This window comes from Betta splendens, chromosome 7, assembly GCF_900634795.4.
Source record: "Betta splendens chromosome 7, fBetSpl5.4, whole genome shotgun sequence".
In the NCBI taxonomy this organism is placed as follows: domain Eukaryota; kingdom Metazoa; phylum Chordata; class Actinopteri; order Anabantiformes; family Osphronemidae; genus Betta; species Betta splendens.
Window position 1 is genome coordinate 1,079,392 of NC_040887.2, and position 24,679 is coordinate 1,104,070.

Below are 24,679 nucleotides of genomic sequence, written 5' to 3' on the forward strand. Positions count from 1 at the left end.
CTAATTCCGAATTCACATTCTAAGAAATACAAATCATACAAAATTAAAAGTCTAATTTCTAGACAACTACACAAAAATGATTAAGATTTTTCATATAAATAACATTTGTGATAAAACCACATATAATAGTCTAAATGCTGACTGCTTGTATTTACAGTCTATCATCCTTTACCAATAAAGGATGATTGAGCAGCCCCTTACTGTAACTTAATAATATGCTCATAACACATGAAAGTGTTCAAATGTCATTTTCTAAACGTCAACAATGAACTGACACTTTCAAGGCTTCAGCTCTAATAATACTTTAAATAACTGTCTAAATGATTTGGACTGCATCTAAGTTACTAGTTACTTACTAGTGGTAGTTTCATCTCTCCCATGTCTTTAGCATTCAACAATTACTGTATGTGGGAAGGAAGATGTAGTGAGACGTCATGATGCCTTCAGCGGGCAAAAATATCACACTCGCTCACAGAACCTGGACGAGTGACAACGGAAGGCATCACATTGCTCTCAATGCATTGGGCGCCGCTGCTCTCCCTGCGGCTGGATGGAGCTCAGTGGGAGGCAGTGAGGGCGGTGCAGTGGGTGGAGGCAGGCTGCTGAGGAGGGGGACTGCGGCCCTTACCTTGCCTGCTCGTGGTGCTTGGCTGGGGGCAGGGCGCACGGAGGCTTGGGCAGGCGGAGGCGCGCGGGACAGCAGTACTGATGGTAGGTGGCGTGGCTGTTAGGAGGTAGGCTGGAGGAGTAGAGAGAGGAGGAGGAGGAGGTGGAGGAAGGAGTGGCGGTGCTAGGAGGGTTGTTGGAGGGACGACAAGAGGTGGTGGTGGTGGTGGTAGAACAGGTGGAGGAGGAGAAAGACCTGACAGGAGGAGAGGTAGAAGCATAGAAAGAGTCGGGGAGAGGGAGAAAAAAGAGAGAAAAATAAAGTCAAGAGAGAAACAGAGAAAGGTAGACAACAACAACAACACACAGGCACACAGAAACAACACTATTAGCACATATCAGCTAGAGCTTAGCACACAGTATTAATAGCAGCATTAGCAAGCCAAAGCCTAGGGCTGGTAGTGTTATAGCAAAAAGCAGCGTTAGCTTAGCAGCATAGCATTAGCACACAGCTGACTTGGACTCTTAGCTTACAGTTAGCATCTACTCACATGTTAGCATTACCTTAGCACACAGTATAAACAGCAGCATCCAGCAGTTAGTCTACATTCATATTAACTCTTCATACCAGCATGTGTTAGCTTAGCAGTTAAAACACTTGCAGTTAGCATCACAGCGGTACATGTATAGTGTACAGTGGGTCAGGAGAGGGAGGATGATGCACAGATATAGATGCGCCGTCTTCTCAGTCGCTAGCTTAGCTCACACCCGAAGCCATTACACAGACCGGAACGGGCCTGGTCGAGCATGACCATGGGTATGATCGCTAAAGCCTTCACCAGGCACATCAGTGAGGCCTAGCTAGCTGAGCCATCAGGAAGGATCTACTGGGTGCAACCGCAGGTCACATGACCCTGAGACATGGCTATCTGCGCTCAGCTGGCAGCATGGTGATGATTAAGTAGTGATGTGAAGATTGTTGCTGGTAAATCATAATTGGCATTAAAGTAAAATACTGTACGTGTTTATACAGTGCTTTAAATTAAGAAAGGCCCTTTTTCTCCTCGTAGCAACTGCCATGCTAAGGTCCTGATTCACAGTAGGGGACCTGTCCTCTCACACAATGAGACAGTCATACTGAAGGATCCGTCCCAGACCAGGCCATAGAAACCACAGTAAGGCTTTGACCAATCAACTCCATGTCAATATCTGTCAAATAATTGATTACAGCATGTTGTCCTGGGCTCAAAGTGTTTCCCTGTTTGTCCTGCTGTAAAAATCTGCAGCAGAGATCCTGGTGCAGTTCCCTGAAAGCCTCCAAAGCCACATCCTTACTTTACTAAGCAGAGACCTTATTCCTCACATTTCATCCTACTACTTGGACAACGACAGTTTGCTGTGGTTCTGCAGGCATGATGTGCATCGACACACAATGTGAGGTGTAAATCAACGCTGATAAACTGTACAGCACACGGCATCCTGAACATACAAAACCAGCTAAGCAGCGAGTTGGTACGTTGGCCGTCTATGCACCACGTTACACAGGGAATTCAATTCTGACTTGAAGATTTATGCTCTTGTTGCACATTCACCACTGAACAGATGGATGTGGGGAACAGACTTACTCTGTCTGTGACAGATCACTGCTTCTCAACTGAACTGGAGAAGCCAAAGTGGGGTTGCTATAACGACACACAGAAACAAGTGGAAAGGGATGCATTCATCTCTGGTCAAAAAATAATATCTGCACAAAACTTAGAGTAACTTCTAGACAGCAAGCCCAAAACCCAAACCCCAACAAGGCTGTGGTGCTTTACATCTGACAGTCACCCATCAAAGTCAATCTGCTCCACAAACAGAACATGGTTCGCAACTAGGTATGAACTGTGTGAACCTATTGTCCTGACAGTGACTGAGATTCCTAACTACTAATTACTAGCTCCGAGGGCTTTTTCTCTCCCACAGCAGTCGGGGAAAGCTTTAACAGCCTCTCATCCAGGGTACCAGTCGTACTGAGGGAGGCGGTACCACTGCAGAGCAGGCTGGAGCCATTCATTATCATACTGGAACCATACTGCAGAGGGCGAGAGATAGACATGGAGAGAGAAGAACCACTGCACACTGTAACAGAGTACAGACTATTTTTAGTTATTTTATCTGTCTGATTAGTTTTTTTTCCCATTTGTTCCCTGTAATTTTGAATTTATCCTCTCATCATTTTGAGGCTACAACCATTAGTTGTACCAGTTTTTCTGTGTCACCCTGTAACTCACTGTACATATTCCAGCTGGAGTAAAGTTTAGTCAGTAGCCTCCTTCCTAATGAAAAATGGCTGCTTGAATTTAAATTATGATGTAAACATATACAGTCATTACCATGACATTACAGCTGCCCACTCTAAAACCATTTTATAGAACAGCCGTTGTGAGCATTAGCTTCTCTTTGTTTTAGATAAGGTTTTTAATTTAATGAATTATTAAGGTTGTTAATAAGATGCACCTCACTTAGCATTTCCTTTTAATTACCAGCAGTAATAACAGGATTTCTTGTCTCTGCATTACAGTTGTTCCGCTCAGGTGTTTTTCAGATAGATGTAGACAGACTTGAAAAGGCAGAAGCATAACAGCTGTTACATAAGCTGTAGATATTAATAATTATCTTCAGCGCATGAGTGTTGGACTGTGTATAACCACACAATCTGAAAATGTCAAAGGGCTTATGTAAGATGACAACCTTGTTGTATTAAGTGTCAGCAGCATATTTCAATATGGACCGATGGACCAGAATGGACCCACACAACTCCCACTGGGTCTCCTGACCAGATGGCTTCTATATAATTTACTTTTGATGCATCACTTATCAGAATGAAACACTGGTTTTGGGGATGACCCGACTATCAAGTATTAGTATTATCATTAATTACTAAAGCACTTCTCCTGCATTAAGGCCACAGGGTTTGACTTGGCGCAACCTGGGAAGCAACTGAAGCCGCTCACATCATTTTGTTGCATCACTTGGACCGAGGGCGACCGTGCAGTCGTCCACAGACTCCATGGGCTCAGCCAGTGTCCCGCTCCTCCGTGTGCTTATGTGAACATGAATGCAGCACAGCTGTGTCTCTGACCCAGTGAGGGAGGGACAGCTGAGCTGTGGCCTTCAGCCAGCCTGTGGTTTTGTGTTTAAGGTCCATCAGGGTTTCTGACACCAGATATGAATCAATACTTACAGCTCTACCTACAGCAGCCACCTCCTTCACTGTGACCTTGACTGAGCCTCTCTCCATCTTTCTCTCATTACCATGCCACGGAGAGCTGCTGTTTCTGCTTCTATACATTTGTGCATATATGAAGTTACTAAACCAATTAAATAGTAAGTGACCAACTTAATAAATGTGTTCTTGTAATTGTAGTATTTAAATAGGGTTAGCTAGAGCGCAGGTGCGAGCCTTGATGCAGCACGCTGCGTTCGCTCTGTCTTACTGTCTTGTATTTTTCCTTACTTTTAATCCACCGCATGTGATTTTCTTTTAAATCAGTCTTATATAGGTATTTGAGGTGCACCCTCTCTGATCATGTTGTTCGAGAGAGATTTCTGTCCCGTGGCTTTGACAGAGACCGAGTGTGGACCAGGAAGAAGCTTATTAACAATAGGTGGTGCCATCCTGGACATGTGACTGTCAAAGAGCGGACCTGCAGCCCTGACGTCAAACTGCTGCTGCTCCATGTTTTTTACCCAGAGTTTCCACAAGTTCTCCTCATCGCTGTTCAAATCCCCCCCTCCGCGAACACTCGTACGGCGTGTGACGTCGTGCAGACGGCCGTCTCCAACCTGCAGTCCAGACATCCTGACGCTTTCTTTCTGATCCAGTGACTTTAATCACATCAGCCTCGACAAGTCACTTTCCCATTCACCCAGTTTGAGCTGTCCCACCAGAGGTGAGAAGACACTGGACCTGATGTATGCTAATGTTAAGGATGCCTACACTTCCACTGCCACCCCTCTGGGAAAGTCGGATCATCATTTGATTCATCTGCTGCCACAATGCACACCTGCCACCATTAAAACTGTTTAAAGGTGGACAGATGAGATCTGCATTGTTCTGCAGAGAAGCTTTAAAGACAGAGGAGCATCTTCAGCCAGAGACTGATTAGTATTAGGTTCTCCACAGAACGCCAGCGGAGGCCCTTCCTACCGGTGCCATCAGCCTGTACAACTCCTCCTCTGTCTGTAAGGGTTGATCTCCATTCATGCAATAACATGTACAATAAAACTTTAGCTACTGATTAGATGCGAGTGTGTGTAGATGTGTTAGCATTCTTATTTTTAATCTGCCTACCTTCTTGTGTGTTCCTCCATCTGTGACAGCGATCAAAGTTTGAAAACTAATTTCCCTCTGGGATTAATAAAGCTTTTTTAATCTTGAATCTAATATTTAGGAGCATGTAATTTGTGATGTCAATAATTAAATTGCATTGCATAAAACTGCAGTTAGCCCAAAAATCTGTTGCTTCACTTTTTTACTTTTGTTTCGTGTGTTGTGACCATTTTACTATGATTTTTCTGAAGCTGATCTGAGACCCGTCCCTTCATTACCCATCATCCCTTCTGCCTTGTCAACCAAACTCAGTCTGATTACAGGCTGCTCTAATCTGATTACAGTTTCATTTCAGTCAGTGCGCATGTCGCGGAGTCACTGCAGCATGCCAGCCAACCTGTCGTAACACATCACGCACACAGGATAACACACACGAGCCACGTCACGGCATCTGTCTGCTGATCAAGACGAGGATCTATTACATACTGCTCCGTTTCTGTACTTTTGCTTCTTACAGACAACCACATCAGATGTTTGGTAACCTGACTGAAGGTCTGCTACAGCAGTTACCCCTATAGGTCAAAGCCTGTTGCCTTCGGACCCCTACATCATGGGGCCCCTGCAGAACAACACAACAATGACTCATCACTGACTCTGTAGCAGTAAAGCTGAAGTAACACAGACTAACTGCTGCTGTCACTGACAGTAATGGACTAAATGAATAACATTCATTCATAATGAAGATGTCTAAAAATTTATCAGGTGGATTGGTTTAAAAGTGCAAGTAATGGAGAAAGGACCAGCAGGGGGCGTGTAAAACCTCAGAGGTGTGAAAAACAGATGCTGTGACAAGCTGATGGGTATCAATGTGGGTTTTTAGGGCTGATGTTGCTTCGGTTAATCAGTTAATATGGTGGCGCGGTTTAACGAAACAGTCTCTGATTCACATCGGGTCCCTGACACCTGGAGTTGGTATGTCACAAGACAAAGTCAGACTGGAAGTGCGTGTAATGTCTTCCAGTTCGCCCATAACACATCCAAACTAACTTAATAAGCGCTGCAGGTGAGTGAGCGAGCGAGCGAGCGAGAGAGAGAGAGAGAGAGACGGGTCGGAGCAACAGCGAGGCAAGCACAAAAAAATCAGGACCAACAGAGTGAGAGTTGCTGCGGTTCAGTTTGAGCAGCTCCAGAAAGGAGGCCATGCCAACAGTGTTGTTAAGGGCAACCGTGGCAAATGAAGAAGCATGTTGTCACGGTAACAAGGACTGTGTGTACGCGTGCAAGTGTGTTCTGTGGGTGTTTTAAATAGCTCCTGCACCGCTGCTGCTGCTGCTGCTGCTGCTCACGGTGATGTACTGCTTCCAGTAGGTTACATCTGGACACATGCACCATGAGATCTGTTCATGATCTTATTTTAGTGCCACACTTCAAACATGTTTCTATTGTTAATATGTGGAACTTTGAACTTCTTCAGCTGAATCCAGCCTTTTCTGAACCCCTCTGCACCCTGACCTTCTCAGCCCATGCTCGCTCCTCTCTTGGATGCCGTGTCTCCACAGGAACCCCCCTACCAGCACTGGGTCGGACCCCAGGGTGTTGTCCTGCGGCTCGGCCGTTAGAGGTAATTCATCACTTCTCTATTCAGATCAGCGAGCCCAGTTTCCCCTGCAGTGCACGCACACACAGACACACACTGCAGCATACACATGCAAACACAGCAGCAGCACAGCAGACAGGAGCTAACGCACACAGACAGGTGCAGGCCAGGCTGTTGATATTTAACTACAGTGCAGCTCCACTCAACAAGCCTGCGGCACTGAGCACAGCTGCACACACACACACACACACACACACACACACACACACACACACACACACACACACACACACACACACACACACACACACACACACACACACACACACACACACACACACACACAGGTAGTGCTGTCACCCTCAGACAGCTTTTCGCCAGCGTTCTGTCAGACCTTCATACAGGAAGCCGTTCAGTTGGGCAATACGCCACAAAGCAGCTGTTTTTCTGATGTGCAGGGGCTGAGGTGGGCGAAAGAAGGGAAGGGCGTCCAGTGGTTCTGGTGCCTGACCAATAATCACTCGGATCAGTGGCTTTGATGCTGCTTCACACCTTTTTTCCCCTGCGGGGTCAAAACTGTGAATCACTCCAGCCACTGTGTGCAGATTTGTACCAGACTGTGGCCCATCAGTACTGAAGCTGGCTGTGTTACATTACAAATGACTGATCACAGGCCTGAACGCTGCATGTTATGCATAAAACCCTCTACTAGTCATTTTCTAAGTTATGTAAAGCTGCTAAATTCTGAGCCAAAACAACGCAACTACTTCAGGCCTGGTTCAAACTCCGACCTGTGTCCAATGGATCGTGTCCTGCCGTTGTGATTGTTTGTACAGTATATGCTCTCATCACATGACCAACACACCCACTCGCTGCAGTGAACACTGCGTAAAACACCGCATATCAACCCACTTTCACACTGACTAGAGGACCAGGCAGGACAAAGTCTGCAAATGTCAGTTCAGGACAACTAGGTTCCTATTTACTGACATGTTGTGGAATCAGTCCTCCAGTAAATTCATGTGTGAACGAACCTTTAGGGAGTCAGTTGCTACAGAACCAGAAGCTTCACTTTTAGGAGTTCAGTCATCAAAACTAAGTTATTGTTTGTGCACATGTTGTGGTGCTGAACCAGTCCAGTATGTTTGCTCATATGTTCATCGCTACACTTCTACTTCTACTTCTCACTTGGGTTGTGCATTGACCCAGTTTCCAGTTCAGTTCAATGCAGCTGCAGTGGTACCTGCAGGACTACGCTGACTGGGTTCCTGCTCTGCTTCCAGTTTGTGTCAGTGAACCAGCACCTGCTTTCCCTCAAATGAAGCAGTCTCATCCTGTTAGAGATGTGTCTAATCTTTGCAGCGGCTTGCAGCATTAATTCATCATTAATGAGTTCGGAAATGATCAGAGCGTCTCGGTGCAGTAAAAACCTACATCTGTTCACCTGAAGGGAAAAGATGTTCCACTTTACGGCCGTTTTCTCGGCACATTAACTTTGTTTCAAAGCCTCAGAAGTGGCTGCGAGCTCTTAAATTTCAAGCTAATGGGAAAAAACAAGACAATGGCCCGACTCCTCTGACCAGCAGGTACAGATGGAGAAGATTTGTACACTAAGCAGCTCTGCTCAGCAATAAAGAGCCAGTGGTCAGGCTGTTGCTCTGTCGTCCCTCCACGGGTCATAATGGCAGACGATGTGGAACAGAGGCCTCAGTGGGAAGGTTCCACAGGTTCTCTCCTTAATATTTGGGTTTGGGCCATAGTTTGTTTGCAGCGTAACAACCACACGTTTTTCTGAGAAGCCAAACGACCTCTGTAAAACATCTCTATTATCAAATCACAGTCGATGTTTCAGGCACGTATCTTAAACTTGACAGCAAGAAAAGGATCTAAAACTGCAAAAGTAAAAACAACACTTTGGCATCTTCCTCGAAAGCTTCTTTTGATAATGATACAGTGAGACGTGCATCAGAGCAGAGCTGAAAGCCCAGAAGATGCGCTGCAGCTGAGTGACAGGGTGGATATGACTCTCACTGTGATTCTCTGAGCTCTCCTACATCACTCTCTGCCCACACATGGAATCCAACAAGTAGAGATTCTGACAGGCATGAAAGGCCAGAAGGAGAACACAGATCAGTCCATAGCTCATCACGCAGTAAGTGTGCTGCATGTTTTTGATGACATTGAACCGCTTCACACTTCCCAGCATGCAGTGTGACTGTACTCTCGGGTGTTGCGGTAGCGGTTAACGATTACCAGCGATGTCATCAGACTGAGACGCGAAGCAGCAGCACCGAGCCACGGATGTGTCATCTAGAACCGAGCTGAAGCTGAAGCCAGTCGAGTGGCTCATTTATGTTTACAAATCGGACTCTGTCTAGGTAAAGCGTGGCTTGGGAATGATTCATGAAAAGTCGGTAGTTATCGTTGTCCAGGTCAAAGGGTCAAAAACAAGACCCACGTTCACTTTCCTTGCCTGAACCACCTTCTGACCATGCGACTGGCTCTGAGCTGTAAACCAAAGTGACGGTGCCTCCTCCTGCAGCATGAGGACCCGGTCTGTAGACGAGTCCACTCTGTCCTAGTTGCCTCTTCTCCCAAAGCAGGATGCCAGATTTGTGGCATGGAGCACAACCCAGTTTGTTGCTGACAACACGGCTGCTTGGCTGTAACTGCAGAGGTGTGACAGACCGTCATCACCGTCTGACATCTAATCTGTGGGAGCACTTTTCAGTATCAGTGAGCGTGTGTCAGATATTATCAGTACAGGGCTGTGGACATATACGAGCAACGGAGCCTAAATTACAGACAAACAGCTGTTGGGGCGTGTCTTCAACTAGAATAACATCCATTCTGAATGATTCAGCACCAGTTAAAAAGAGAGCTTAAAACCATCTTAGCATCTAATACCATGAGTCTGAGTTCAGCAGAGACACAATGATGTGAACTGACACAGGTTTGTTAATGTGATGAGAGCTGGCCAGTGAGGACAAGCTGACCCGACTCAACCAGGGCACCAGATGTGGAACATTTTCTTTCCGGACACTGCTTCGTAATGAACCTTTTTTTGAATCTGTATTTTAACAGTGACGTCTGTCTGACAGGATGCACGTCTTGTTCCATTTAAGGTCCAATCGTGGTCATAAAATAAATAAAGAGATAAGCGTCAGTGGCTTCTAGCTAAACTCTGCTGTTGGATATAGAGCTGGACAGATGCATCAGCTGGCTGTCAGGACAGTCGCAGCCATCTGTGAGACGCGCTGCCAAACATGCTTTTATGTCACTAAACATCTACAAATGAACATATTAAAATACTCCAGCACCAGATAAAAACAGGAGAGACTCTGGAAACCAAACGCCTTCACGTGATTCCAATTTCAGTTTATATTGGTAAAACCCATTTCATCTTTGACCGAAAGAACATTCAGGTTGTATTATCTCACACCCAGCTTTTATGGAGACGCACCTAAGCCAATCACGCCGCACCGCGTCCTGCAGCCAAACGGCCTCGTTGCATTCATCCTCCTGCTCGGTCACAGTGACGTCACTCTGTAAATGTAAATGCGCCCGTGTGAAGAAAATGCTGCAGAGGAGCCGAGTGAGACTCTGCCGTTACGAAACCACCGGCAATTTCTCCACTTTCCACTTCAGCCTCGGCCTACTGTGCTGTTGCCATGACAACCATGTATTCACCCTCCTCCAGGACCTCCCCCTGCCGCCATCATCATCACCACCAGCCGGCTCCATGTCTTATTTACGTAGCCAAATATAACAGACAGTCACACCAACAGAGGGAGAGAGACGTGAGGCTGCACACGCGTGATGACGTCCAGAGATGATGACACCCGAGTCCTGTCACTTCACTGCAGAGGTGGGGACTTGCTGCTGATACCTGATGATGCCTACCTGGCAACTCACCCAAAACCAGATCACAACCAAAATGCCCCCACGATGTTGCAATGGCTGTAGTCATTAGCCCTCTAATGACTACAGCCATTTAGAAGGATTCTGAATTCTTTCTGGATTTAGGACAGACTGGAAATGATCAGAGATGAACTCATCGAATGAAGACAGATTTGTGAAGAAAGAGAAGATGTACAAACTCAGATGGAACCAAGCACCTTGTGTCAATGCTGTCCAACCACACAGTCATGTTTCAGTCTATTTACCACGAGGATGCGTTAGTCAAACAACAACCAGTACTCAGGCAGAATTCAAAGGCTGGTTTTCTGATCCACTGTCCACTACACTGAGGCTGAGCAGGTTTCAGGACACTGAATAACACCAGCGCAGCTCTGGTACAGCGGAGATGTCACCGCCATCAGACCACGAGCACGAGGTGTCACAGCTTCAAGGATCCGTCTCTGGTTTAATGTGGGTCGGAGGAGATGCTGAGGTCAGACTGTCTCCACAAGTGGGAAGTGAACAGATGCAGCCCTCAAAGTTCAAGAAATGTGGGTTCTAGTTTTCCATCTCTGGTGTTTCATGCTGTGCGAAACACATTGAACCAATTACAAGAGTAGTAAGAGTCAAAGAAATTGGAAATTAAAAGAAGAAGAAATGATACATATGATCTGCACAAAGTCAAACTCTTTCTCCTGCATTTTTCTCTCTTGACTTGAGCGGCTTGAATCCTATAGATCTGACTCTTCTGACTCCTCCACACGGCTCACGCACGGTGCCCTCAGCGTTCATTACCATAAGTGTTCTCCATCACATCAGGACATGGAGGAGCAGTGAGCAGAAGGCTTCAGTACCAGACGTCCTACTGTATGTTTGCAAGCCTCCAGACTCCAGTGTTTGTGGGAAACCAGCAAATCTATGAGGATCATTAGTTCCACCATCACTGCACTTCCACTGAGACATGTAGAAGATCTGGCCGCAGTTAGAGCAAACCAGCCCACGTAGCTGGTAGAAGCCTCTCCTACATGAGCACCCCCCTCTGCAGCAAATTCTCAGCAGCTCGCTCATTTAGGACGAAGCTCAGGAGGATGCTGAGCAGAGAACACGGTGCGTAATCTGTCCATCACTCTCACACTCTGGGAAGACAAAGGTGCACGCAAAGAATTGGGGACGCAGCGCTGCCTGATGCCTAAGGAACGCTGCGATGCCAGCGGCTGAACCTTTGGGCTAAAGGATGTCAGAGCGGCGACACAACATCTGGTGGGAGCTCCGCTGTGTCCACAGCTCACAGTGACACTTAATTACTGGAGATTAGCGTGAGTGACCTGCTTGTCAGGTCGTTGCTCTATAATTCATGCTCACCGTTATTAATTTGAATAGACGGGAGTTAGATTTAGCTGTTTTGTGACTCCACAGAGTAAAACAGAAAGGAAAGGTTCAAACCTGAGGGACTCCACTCCTCTGACGTACCTTCACAACAGCCTGAGGTGCTGCAAGGTGCTGCCACACAACGGGAGTCCGGGGGTTTTGCATTTTGCTGCATCATGGCTCTCCAGAACCACTCAGGAAGCGTGTGGGCAGCTCTGCAACACGCCGTCAAGCCTTGGTGTCATAATCTGCTCTAGTGTAGGATTCGTTGGATGACACTCAGTCACTCGAAGAGGCAGCAGGCAGCAGATTGTACGCTGCGATTTCAGAACGAATCAGCCATTGTTCTCTGCCTGTTGCATCGTTTTGCATTTGCAGCATGAGGTCAGCTTTTTCCCGCGATAACGTTCAGTTCTACCTAAACGTCCCATGAATCACAGTTTAGAGCATCGTTTCCTCAACATGCCTCAAAGTCTGAGTCATTTGGTGTCGCTCTGTAAACAGTGGTTTGACTCCTCGGCTGTATGTATAAGCGCTTATAAGACAAAGCAACAGTGGTATTAATTCTGTCTATGAGTCATCGCTGCGTTTCCCCAGCTTCCCTTTCTGCAGCGCTGCTGGGAGCGTCTTGGTTACTGCTCTCTGTGACTGAGGTGGGAAAGGGCCAATGATCTGCTCTGAGCTCCGGTTTAAAAACGTTTCAGCTGTTTGAGTGTTGTCCTTCAAACAGGTTTCTGCTGTTGCATAGCAACAGCAGACGATGTGACCAGTGGTTACCACAGACAGCAGCTCGTGTTACACACGGCTCCTGTTGCCCAGGGCGCCCACAGCCCTGTGCACACAGCAAGGAGCCACAGATGGTTTCTCTAGACGTCCTGGTAGGACGCTCCAAAGGTTGCGTTGCCAGGCAACAAAGCTGATTTCAGCTGGTAAACAAACTGGAAACGAACTAAAACCAAACCAAACCAAACCGAACAGGAAGCTGCGGAGCTCCCTGGTAAGTGGTTACCATGGTGATTAGAACAGCAAGCAGCTTTGCCTTTACATAAAGCCGAGTGTCTTCTCTGTGATGTCGCAGAGAACAGTCAATCCAAGTGCTTTGCAAAAATATCTGTTACATAACACAGTTCAGTCTCTGCTACAGCAGCGCTACAGAAGAAACTCATCTGATGAGCCTGGATGCAGAACCGTCCACTTGATGCCCCATTAGACCCAGAAAGGAAGAGTATTCCCACCCAAACCCTGGTGTCCAAAACGCTGAATGCCCTGTTGTTGTTTGCATTCATAGCTTTGCACACAACCTGTAGGAGAGAAGCTGCCAAATTAGTAGTGATGGAAACAAGCACAAGGTCTGACAAACCAGGCAGGAACGTCGGGCTGTTTGGATGCAGTGTTCACAGTGAGGGCTTAGCCTATTACCAACCTTCATCAACCTTCAGGAGCCACTCTTTTGACTAACTAATGTCAGACCTGGTTTGATGCTCGCTTGTGTTGCTCAGCTCCGTTGTAGTAAGTACACCTTAAAGTTGAACTTACGATTTGTGATGGTGGAGCGTGTGGGCGTGGTGGTTGTTGGAGGCGTTGGTCCTGTGCAGGCGCTCAAGCCTCTCTCTCTCCTTCTCCACGAAGTTGGTGTTGGTGCCTGTGCTGGTAGAAGGGGCGCGAGTCAGCCGGCTATGGGCCCGTGGCTGATCCCTGGGTGGGATTGGAGGAGGAGGAGGAGGAGGTGGAGCTGGGGAGGAGATCGGGGCTGCGATTGGAGTCGGGACGGAGGTGGGCGCTGGAGCTGAAGCGGGAGGAGGGACTGCTGCCGTTGTACTGGTGCTGTTGGTGCTGTTGTAGGAGTGGTGCTGCTGATGATGGTAGTGGTGGCTGTGATGAAAGGAGATGGAGGAGGGAGGCGGGGGAGGAGCTTGGTGTTGGCTGTTGTGGTGGTGGTGGTGGTGGTGGTGGTGATTCTCAGAGGAAACAGATGGTGGTGTGTTCTGAGTCGGTGGCGGTGGCGGAGGCGGAGGAGGCGGAGCCGGAGCCGGAGCCGGAGCAACGGGCTGGCGGTCCAAGCGCAGGTCCTTGTTCTCCTGGCTCAGCCGGTCTAGCTGCACCTCCAGCTCCTCGATCCGGCGCCGCTGGGTTTCCAGGAGCTTCTGCTGGCTCTCTATGATGTTGTTGAGTTCAAGGAGGTACTCCACAGCCCGGTTAGGGCTCTCTGGGCTGCCCTGTCCTGGGCCTTGATTAGCATCCATGACCGGAGCGTTAGCACACAGGTTGAAGAGATACACTGGCACAGACACGAGCCTACAATACTACACTACAGCCCACAATACCCTCCCCCCCACCAGAGGTAAGTGGGGGGGGGGCTTTTTTGCCTTAGAGTTCTGATTTGAAAATCAAGATGGACCTCGACTTCGTGGCCAGCAAATGGAGAGATGTGAGGAGTCGCTGACCATTCCCTGGTTCAGTCAGAGGTTCAGTTCCTGTTGGGCTTTGAAGCCATTATAGTGTGGAGGAAACAGAAGCTTTCTTCTTCTCTCCCGAGGGTCAGAACAGGCTGTTTGCAGCTGCACTGATGATCAGAGAGTCAGTTGAACCCTCGCTCCTCTCTCCATGCGGTCAAAACGTAGCTGTGGTGCCGTTCCTTGTGCCTCTGCATCAAACCTGTTGCGCTTCGTCCAGTACCCGACCACCGCCCAGCAGGACTCGTACAAACCATTTGTTCTGGTCCAGGACCCAATGGTAATATTTTTGTTCTGCAGTACAAAAATGATAGATAAATAATAATAAAAAATAAATTTTAAAAAAAGCCTGAGCCTCCGCGTATGAACGTCCGCTGGCTCACTAATCCCCCTCGTCCCTGCAGGAGAATAAAATCCCTTCAGTAATTCTCCCGATCAAGACATTTGGGGAGATTAGCGAGCGAGTAAATCAACTCAGTCCAGAAGTGAATGTCCAGACATCCGCACAACACAACGCTCCACAGGTTGAAAACGCTGGGTGGGTTAAAGATCATCTCATGACCGACACAGAGGGGGAGCGGTCCTGGTCCTGGTCCTGGTCCTGGTCCTGGTCTACGATGGGCTCCCCTGCAGGACTCCAGTCCTCCTGCCGGTCTGTGGCACCGTGTGAAGAGCAGAGGTTGAATCTCATCTCAGTCGCTGGTCTTCTTGGAGGAAACCATGAGCAGCCTGGGATTCGCCGCCGCCAGCATTTCTCCAGATTCTGGACGTGGATCTAACAGGAAGAAGAGAAGGAAGCAAAGACAGATGAGAAGGAAGCTAAGCGGCGAGAGGAGTGAGGAGAAGAATCCCATCTCAGCCTCTTCCTGTTCTGATCGACTCCACTTCGCTCCTTCCCTCCCTTTCCCTTCTGTCAGACCACAAACACCAACAGCTCCATCAGAGACCGGAGGCTTCATCACACGCCATCAGCCTCTCCTCCCACACGTCAGTGATGGAGGCAGCATCACAGTCAGGATCACACCGGATCTGCTCTGCTCTGGTTCTGGAGCAGCATCAGATGCTTCCGACCAAGCAGCAGCATCACAGCCGGTGACAGTGGCTGCTCCCAGACCAGTTCAGCTTTTATATCTTTTCCCATTAAGCACATTCCATTATTCATGAGCTGCTAAGCGCCCACCATCGCTCTCCCTCATCCCAAAAACCACAAGGGGCACGAAGACGAGCAAAAACCAAAGCTGGCTTCGGTCGCTCTGTGTTATGTGGTGGCGACCGGATGCTGGGCCGGTTCCTCAGCTCATCTCCAGCCACAGTGCAACCACACACCACATGACTGTTGGCCTTTGGTAACAGTCCTCTTGGGTTCAGGCCGAGCCTTCATCAGCCCCATGGCGCTCAACACCAGAACCAGAACCAGAACCCAGTCCAACAGCAGGGCACGGAAACCTGCTGTTCTGTTCAGACTCTGAGGAGTGTTTGTGTTTTTGATGATTTAGCAACAAGTTGATTGCGAGTAAAAAGACGCTGCTTCGTGGCTTTGGCCTGGACTCACACGGGAAAAGCTGCATCTGCAGAAATGGAGGGTGTGAAGTAACTACATGTGGGTCTGATCTGAAATGGAGCCTGACACATCTGCCCAGAGCGAGTCGGTGACAGAAGCAGGAATATTTTAATTGGCCAATTTTACAGTCACTTATCACAAAGTTCATACGCACGCGCATTCGCACGCACACACACATCAATCACGTCACAAATGGCCGCGCACGTCCTGTTCACGCACCCCTTCTCAGCACATACACACTCACGTGTTACGGCCTGTACGGCGGCTGGCGCGCACGGGCGCGATGCAGCATCCGGAAAAAGGAGCAAAGCGGAGTCTCCCGGGTTTCAGCGGCTGCTGCGGAGGTGATGGAGGAGGAGGAGGAGGAGGAGGAGGAGGATCTTTGGTCCCGTTCGTGCCTCTGCTCTGCTGCCGCTGTCACAGTCACCTCCGTGTGCATAAAACGCAGCTGCTCCGCGTCTCCCTCAGCTCAGATCAGTCCCTCCCCCCTTCCTGCTGCAGAACCAGGCGCTTCTTCTGTGGCCGAGTCAATATCTCTCTAATTATCATTCCTCTGCGTCCGACGGACCAGCGATGTGCCGCTGCGGCGCCGCTAACGCTCTCTCTCTCTCTCTCTCTCCCTCTCGCTCTCTCTCTCTCTCGCTCTCTCGCTCTCTCTCTCTCCCCCTGTCGCTCTCTCTCTCTCTCTCTCCTCTCCCCCCCCCCCCTCTCTCTCCCCCCCCCCCCCCCCTCTCTCTCTCTCCCCCCCTCTCGCTCTCTCTCTCTCCCCCCCTCTCTCTCTCACCCCCCCCTCTCTCTCTCTCCCCCCCTCTCGCTCTCTCTCTCTCCCTCTCGCTCTCGCGCTCTCTCTCTCTCTCTCCCTCTCTCTCCCCCTGTCGCTCTTTCCCTCTCTCTCACCCCCCCCCCCCCCCCTCTCTCTCCTCTCCCCTTCTCTCTCTCCCTCTCCCCCCCTCTCGCTCCTCTCTCTCTCTCCCCCCCTCTCTCTCGCTCTCTCTTCCCCCCCCTCTCTCTCCCCCCCCCCCCTCTCTCTCTCTCCTTCTCCCCCCTCTCTCTTCCTCTCCCCTCCCCCCCCCCCCCTCTCTCTCACCCCCCCCCCCCCCTCCTCTCTCTCTCTCTCCCTCTGACGACGCGTTGGTGTCACAGTTCTCCTTCTGCCGCGGACCGAGAAGGGAGGAGGTGTCGACTCCGGACGAGCTGCCTAAACGGATGAAGGGATGGACGGAGGAGGCGGGTAGAAGAAAAGTGCGTAGTGTGTATGGCAAGTGTGTGTGCGCGCGCACAACCAGGGACATCACGCAGAAACGCAAGGTGCCGCGTGGCTGCGTGTCCGACAGAATGACGGCTGCCATGTTACGAGGTTGCGTTCAAGTGTAGCTCCTCGTTTGGACCCCAGTGGAAACTTATACTTATACTTTACAAATAATCTGTCAAATCCACAGCTACAGAAGAGACGGAGGCTTAACGAACGACCTGCAGGACCCGGTTCTCCTCTCCTCCGTCTCCTGGTGCCGCCTGTCCTTCAACTCGAATCATAACCTTGTAAAAGTTAATGGCAGCTGCTGGGTTGGATCGATGTACTGAGCAGCTGTTTCTAATAAAGTGGACACTGAGTGAACCAGTAATGCCTCATGCTGGTTTCAGTCTCAGGCCTGGAGCTGCTGCGGCTGAAAGATCAGAGCCTGAGATCAGTCCGGTCCAGATATAACAGATATGACACGGAAACAGCAGAACTGTTAGAATGATTCTCAACCGAACCCTCAGAGACAAGATCCATAAACCACCGTCACAAACAGCTGATGTCTGCGCTTCAACACACACGTCGTGAGAACAGTCTTCGCTTGCGGTCACGTGATGGGAACCAATTAACGGCGACGAACCGCACGAGCTCACGGACACGACATCAGCGGCAAAGCTGCACGTATAAACTACGGCAGAGCCCGAGTTGGTGTCTGCAGACGCGCATCCCGATAATACGCCCGATCCGTGCGCCCGCAGGTGAGGCTGGAAGACGACTCACCTCCGGCAGGAGTTCGCCTGCTCCCTGTGCCCGGAGACGGCGATGAGCCCCATCAGAGCCTCCGCTGCTGCTGGAGCTGTGGCCGCAGACACGAAGATCGTCTCCGCCAAGAGGACCCACCACGCAGACACTGTTTCCAGAACGAAGCGTGACGTGACCTGCTTCGGGGCAACGTGAGATGGAGTCACACGTTCACAGCAAATACGTGAAGTCAGCGGAAGGTTAACAAGGCTTCATGTTGACACCAGTATCTGAAGCTGAATGTGGTTTGACCCAATGAATAAAAGTCCTACAATCACAACCCTTTCCGGCCCGTGGCATAGGCAGTATAGGCAAATGCTAATGGCGCCGTACGTCCAGGGGGCGGCAGAAATGGAGGAATAAAAAGAGTTTAAGTTCCACATGTGTTGCCAGAGATACGATAATTATGGTATCATATGTTTGTTTTGGTTTCTGTACGATCTACGATGCGGTATCGCTAGTCTTGACACTGTCGTTCATAAAGTTTTGGTGTCGTTTTGATTGACGCGCCAATGACCAAAAACCTGTTTTCTCTCATATCTGGTTGGCTGCTCCCCTCTGTCAATCACACTAGCAGCTGCTGATTGGTTCAATTAGCTGCTGCTTGTTTGCACGGTGGCACCGTTTATCCAGCATCGCGACCAAAGGAAAAATAAGCAAACACGAGTTCAGAACCGAAGTAAACTAGTGAAAGAAAAGCAAACAAATAACTAACCCTCGGTGTCATTTGCATAATTTTATTTTTAAATGCACTGTGATTTTTAAACATGTTTTTAGGTCGTACAATAGTTTGGGGGAAAACACGATGATTTGAAAGTGACAGTAGAATATTTCTTTATTTCCCATCTGGCAGCTCTCACTTCCACTGTTCTTAAAACTAGACTTCAGAAAAGGATTAGCCACCATTGATTTAACTTCATAGTAGCAAAGCCTACTAAGTAGTAGTAGTAGTACTAGTAGTAATAGTAGTAATAATAATAATAATAATAATAATAATAATATAGCCTACTTGCTGACGAAAGACCAATTCCCTCTCTTCCAAAAAATCCAACTTTATCTGCTACACAGTGATTTGAACAAGCTCAACATGTCAAAACGTCCTGGTACGTTTTCTGATAGTTATAAAGTTATAAAAAAGTTATAAAAGTAATTCATATATTAGCAACAGTTTTAACTTATATTGTATGTATTGTATTTTAAGTTAATGCCACTTGTTTACACTTTTTATTTTGTGAGTATTAATAGGTACATTATATAAGCTATTTATAATGTATTTTATATGTTCAGTTAACTTTTTTTGTATTTGAATGTGCGGTTGTGTTTCTTACGAGTGTATACACCAGCAGTGAAATTTACTGTGATGTAACGGGGTGCCACCTGAAATCTTGCCTAGGTTGACAAACTGGTTCGGCCCGGGCCTGTTTGCCGGTCCCAGGACCCGCAAGCGGGCCGGCCAAATGTTTGGCCGGTGATGAAAAGGCATTTTTTACAAGCAGCATATGCTGCATAACTCCCGTCTTTCCGACGATAAACCATTTCCAGCAACGAAACAATCAAAAGACAATAACCATATATCCATAAATTTCACTTACTTTTGACGACTTCTGACTCCAAACATCGCTCATTCACGTCGAGTGTGGTCTCATTCTGTCCATTACGATTTAGCAAATGTAATCCAATAAAACGTTTCGGTGCAAAACACACGGTACGTCCTCAATGGTCCGAAGACTACAGTTTTCTGCTCCAACTCCTGAGCAGAAAATATGAGTATGTTGTATGTATATTTTGGATACCCTCACTACTAGTGATATACCGTCGTCGAATAATAGATTGTGGTCAATGTTGTTATATTGGAGTCAGTTCAATCTGTCCGTCCTAAAGTTACAGTCTGAGCAAAATACTGAGTCAGATCACTGAGAAGAGTCAAGAGACTCACTGTAGCCAAAAATGAAAATGAAAAAATGCATGAAATGATAAAAATGACTGTTCCAAGTGTTTAGCTTCTTTTTTTAATGAGCTGTTGATTGCCGACTATCCGACTGGCTGCTAATCTCCTGGTCACCAGAAGATGACAGTTCACAGTCCAAAGGTGAGCACTGAGGTTGACTGGGCAAAGTGCCTGCAGGTGCCACAACGAGTGCTTCGTCTCCCTGTTATGGGCTGGCGACTGATCCAGGGTCAGCCCTGCCTCCGGTCGGACTGACAGCTGGGACAGGCACCTTGCGACTCCTACCAGAAGCCAGAATCCCTTTTGTCATGTAGTGTGTTTGGCCACCTGGGAGATATTTGCATGCATTTATAAGGGCAAAATCCACATCATTTGTTTCTGTGTTCTACAGTGTATAACTATTTACCATTGACATCTACGGTGAATCTGACAGTTCGGGTGAAAACTACAGAGTGTTACCACTTTCATATATTCCAAAGGGTTGAAGAACAGCTGTCATTTGAATCTCTCACTTTGTTCAAACGTGATTTCCATGGAACGGGAAGGTTAAATTGACATCGGTTTAGCATAAGGAACATTTTCTCCATTTTGAATAGATGTTTAGGAGCCAGAGCTGCAGCCCATGTGCCATAATTGACATAATCCAAACTTCATCCTAAAAAAGTTTGACAAAAATGAAGAAACATGAGTGTTTAGATAAATGATGAAGCTGTTTGATGCAGGCAGCCTCTGGGATCAGGTCACATGTCATGATCTGGGTTTATTTCCTGTTTTACTTTGAAAGGACTTCCGTTTCTGGTCATGTCACGTCAGTTCCCGCTTCACGGCCCGGTCCTATTACGCACACCTGTCTCATATCAGTCATTACTCACCTGTGTATTTAACCACCACCAGTCACAACAGCCAGTTGCCAGATTGTTGCATGTCAGTCATCACATTCCAGCGTTCTGTCATTCTGCTTACTGTGATCTTGTTTGCTGCTCCTGAACGGTACTGTTGCCTGGAAAGAATCGGTGATACTGACCTGATCGTCTGGCCTGGAGATCGCCTGCTCCTCACCGGTACTGTAGCCGTGTCGATCCTGTTGCCGAACCCTCGCATGTTATTGGACCTGACTCAGCCTGCTCTCTTTGTACTGAAATCTGAGATCCATTGTGTATGAGCTGGACCGTCTGTTGTAAAGATTACTGGATTAAACCTTGATTTTCCCACCTACTCTGTGTACTCGCACTGTGCATGTGGGTCCGATCTCTGCCTAAGCCTGACAGACATACTGTACTGTGCCAACACACGCTATGCACAAAAGAGAAGGCTGAAACAGCAGCAGAGTGAGACCTCGTCAGAGCACCTCTGTTCATGTGGAGCCTGCTGCTCCACTACCTCCACCTCCTTCCCCTCCTCCCCTTCTCAGTTTCTCCTATTTTCTCCTACATTCTTCTTTCAGATCTTTCCTTCTTTTAACTCTCAGTCCTTCACCTGCTCTTCTGATTGGACATCCTTCCATTTCTTCAACTACAGTGTAGCTGCAGTTGGTCCAGAGCAAGTAAAGAGGAAAAGACGATGACAAAGAGGTAAATGATGAGAGTGGAGTGAGAACTGGAGGGAAAGGAGAAGGAAAGGAGGTTTTCTTTCCGGCTGCTCTAGTTTCTCCTCTGACGTCAGCTCAGCATAAAGATAACGTCACGTCAGGAAACCAGGGTCCCCCTGACGGCCATTTTGGAGTCAACGTAAAGATGAGTGAAGATGCCTGTTCAGATGCTGAAATCACTGCCGTCCCCTTCCCTTCTGTCCATGTGGGACAGAACAGATGTGAGTTTCATCTAGTTGCTTTATAGAGATGCCAGCGTCTTTGTCCAGTAGCTGCACGCTCTAGAACCTGTGGCCACAACCTTTGATGTGCTGAGCAGAAGCTGATCAGTGTGTTAGACTTTGCTGCTGAGGAACGTGTGTGTGTGTGTGTGTGTGTGTGTGGCTCCTATGCTAAGCTTGTATTGAAGGCGTGACTGGTCCTGATGAGCGCAGCAGTGAAGCTTCTCATCCGCTGTGATTCGTGTGCTGGGAGCCGCTGCTCCTCTGCCTTTGGATCTTTACTTTCATAACCCTCCTCCGCGCTCTCTCCCGCTCTGTTCTCTGACTCCCTCCCACTTCCTCTATAGAATCTGATTACAAAGACAAGATTTCTCCACACAAATCAATAAAATCTAACACGCAGCACTGATGCTGAAACCGTTTGATGTTAGGAGACTAAAAAGCCTAAATGCTAAAAAGCTCATCTTCCTGCAGCTTCTGTGTTCACAAGCTGAAGTCCTCACTCAGCATCCTGGTGCAACAAGCACATCAGCAGGAGCCTGGACCCGAGACGGGTCCAGATTAAAGAGAAGACGGGGCTGACGTCCAGTAACGAGGGTTTGCAACATGAGAAACTCCTCTGCTCCTGTTCAGAACAGCAGCGTGGAGAAATGTGCTTAGTCGGAGCGATCTGTGGGAGGACGCAGCGTGAGCGATGCTGTGATTTCCACAGGGAGCTGTTGTGTGCGATGAGTGTGTTTGTCGTCACGATCGTGCTGCCGCCTCAACCTTTCCTACATCTGGTTAAACATGCTCAGTAATGGTTCAGTCGCTCAGTCAGGACGAGTCTTCCTCCACCTGAGCAGCAGTCGGTTCGTGGCCTCGTGCTGTTTGCTAACGTGGAGCCACCTCTGACCCCAGGTCAGTGAGTGGGCGGCGGAGCTGCGAGCGGCGTGGGAGCAGCAGACACCAAACACTAATTCAATGACCAAGGACGAAATCAAAGCACGGAGGCAAAAGCAGCAACTGGACAGTGTGAAGGGGAAGACGAGAGGAAGAAGACTAGCGCCGCACATCTGATGATCTGCTCCCACATCAGTCACTGTCGGATTCCCACCATCCTTCCTCCCCTCGCTCTGACTCCGTGCTGCCCCCCAGCGGACAACAGGCCAAGCTGCAGGCAGTTTTACTGCAGTACCCCCCTTCACACACAAGGTGGCAGCAGCGTCATTCTAACCCTAACTCTCCACTAAGAAGGTTTTCCCATCAACTCACACTGAAAGTGGAGTCATGGCAACTGGACTTGTTTCTACTCCAAACCAGAAATGGTGACAACAAATGGAACAAAGATGAAGACAAGATTACGACCACAATAAAGAGAAGAACATGATGGAGGAAGTAAACACATGCTAAATACCAGAATTCCCCTATTCAAGCATCAAGTGCCCTCACTCTCAGTAACAGTGCCACTAAAGGTCACAGCGAGGTCACAACGATGTAGACGACACAGACAGACATTCTCTTATCGTTCCAACAACTGAAGGAATCAACACACTGTTTATAGAAAATAAAACAAAATAAAATCACAGAAACTATACGTGTGTGTGTGTGTGTGCGCGCGTGCGCGCGCGTGTGGAACCTTTAACCCACTTTCAGGCTGTCAGTGTGTGACGATTACAGCCTGTTTATGTTAGTGATGTGTCCCCTGATGCACACTTGCATCTGTGGTTCTTCTCATGCCTGAAGGCAGCAAATTATAGCATACATATATATATATATATATATATATATATATATATATATAGTTAGCGTTGTATTTTCCTCTACCAGAGGCCAGGGAGCTTGAGGGTTTATATATATACATGTATATATATATATATAGTTAGCGTTGTATTTTTCCTCTACCAGAGGCCAGGGAGCTTGAGGGTTTATATATATACATGTATATATATATATATAGTTAGCGTTGTATTTTTTGGGTTAAACTTATTTTGCGTCTTTACACATTTTGTTTGATTTTACGATGACAATTAAAAAAAACTACATTAACCTAAAACTGCAAATACTGCAAAATCAAATTGAGATTAATAAACAGCACACACGCACACAAACACACACACACACGGACTCATACTCTTATTTGTGTACTTTTATTTCCTGTTGATGTGTGTGTTGAAGCGAATCTGCAGCAAAGGCAGTGATTTGTCTCTGTCACTGTAGTGTTTACACAGTGTGTGTGTGTGTGTGTGTGTTTATCTGTTTATTTGTGCTGTTGTGTGTCTGTGGCAGGGAAGCCAGTGACACTGCAGAGCATCTCCTCTCCTGGTGTCGATGTAATTACTGTGGCGAGCTGATAAACTGCTCTCACAGGACTCACTGTCAGCAGGAAGGAGGAGGAGGAGGAGGAGCAGCAGAGGACGACAGGAGGAGAGAAGGTAGAAAGATGGTAATCCGCAGGTGACGAGGTTTGATAGGGAGGAGACCGAAGGGTAGTGATGAGGAGAGGGTGGGGAGGAAGATGAGGATGAAGCGAGGGAGGGGAACTGATTACACACTCCTGGTGACTCCCCTCCTGACTCTAGGTCTCATCCCCAAAACACATCTGCTGTTCAGTGACTAAGGACCTGGAACGTCTGCTGACGGTTGCCATAACAACCATCATGCATCGCTCAGTGTGTCACATCATCCAGCGCAGGGTGTCAAAAGGACCATAAAGGACCATATGCTGGGATCCTGCAGAGATGACGCCACACATGGAATAAAGACAATGATACCACACAATAATCTTCTACTTCCATCTGTTGGTTCAGCAGCTTTCAGGGAGGCAGCGTGGTGAGGTTAAAATGGCTCAGAGAAGACCGAACTGTTTCCTGGTGGACCCTCCCCCACCCCCCTGTGACAGAGAGCCGGTCCCCTGTAGATGGAGGGAGAATGAAACCCCGGCCCAGTTACCTTCAGCATTAGAGCGGATGTTAGAACCCGGTCAAGCCGCTTGTTGAAAAACACCAGCAGCTGCAACTGTGGAGAGACAAACCAGTCACAGGGAGGCGGGGGGAGGATTCCACATGACACACAACACCTGACACGACTCCACTCTCAGAGTCG

The 24,679-nt window shown here is 48.1% G+C and overlaps 1 long non-coding RNA gene and 1 pseudogene across 1 annotated transcript in view; one reads left to right on the plus strand and one right to left on the minus strand.

The window, feature by feature from the left end:
* Positions 1-16,432, minus strand: part of LOC114858256 (IQ motif and SEC7 domain-containing protein 2-like) — a 75,915-nt pseudogene extending 59,483 nt beyond the window's left edge.
* The window catches only part of LOC129604373 (uncharacterized), an 18,511-nt gene continuing 86 nt past the window's right edge, over positions 6,255-24,679 (plus strand). Inside the window, exons 1-3 of the long non-coding RNA XR_008695189.1 lie at positions 6,255-6,542; positions 23,864-24,009; positions 24,157-24,679. The exon at positions 24,157-24,679 is cut by the window's right edge and continues 86 nt beyond it. This is a non-coding gene — a long non-coding RNA (uncharacterized LOC129604373). The remainder of the gene's footprint in view (positions 6,543-23,863; positions 24,010-24,156) is intronic.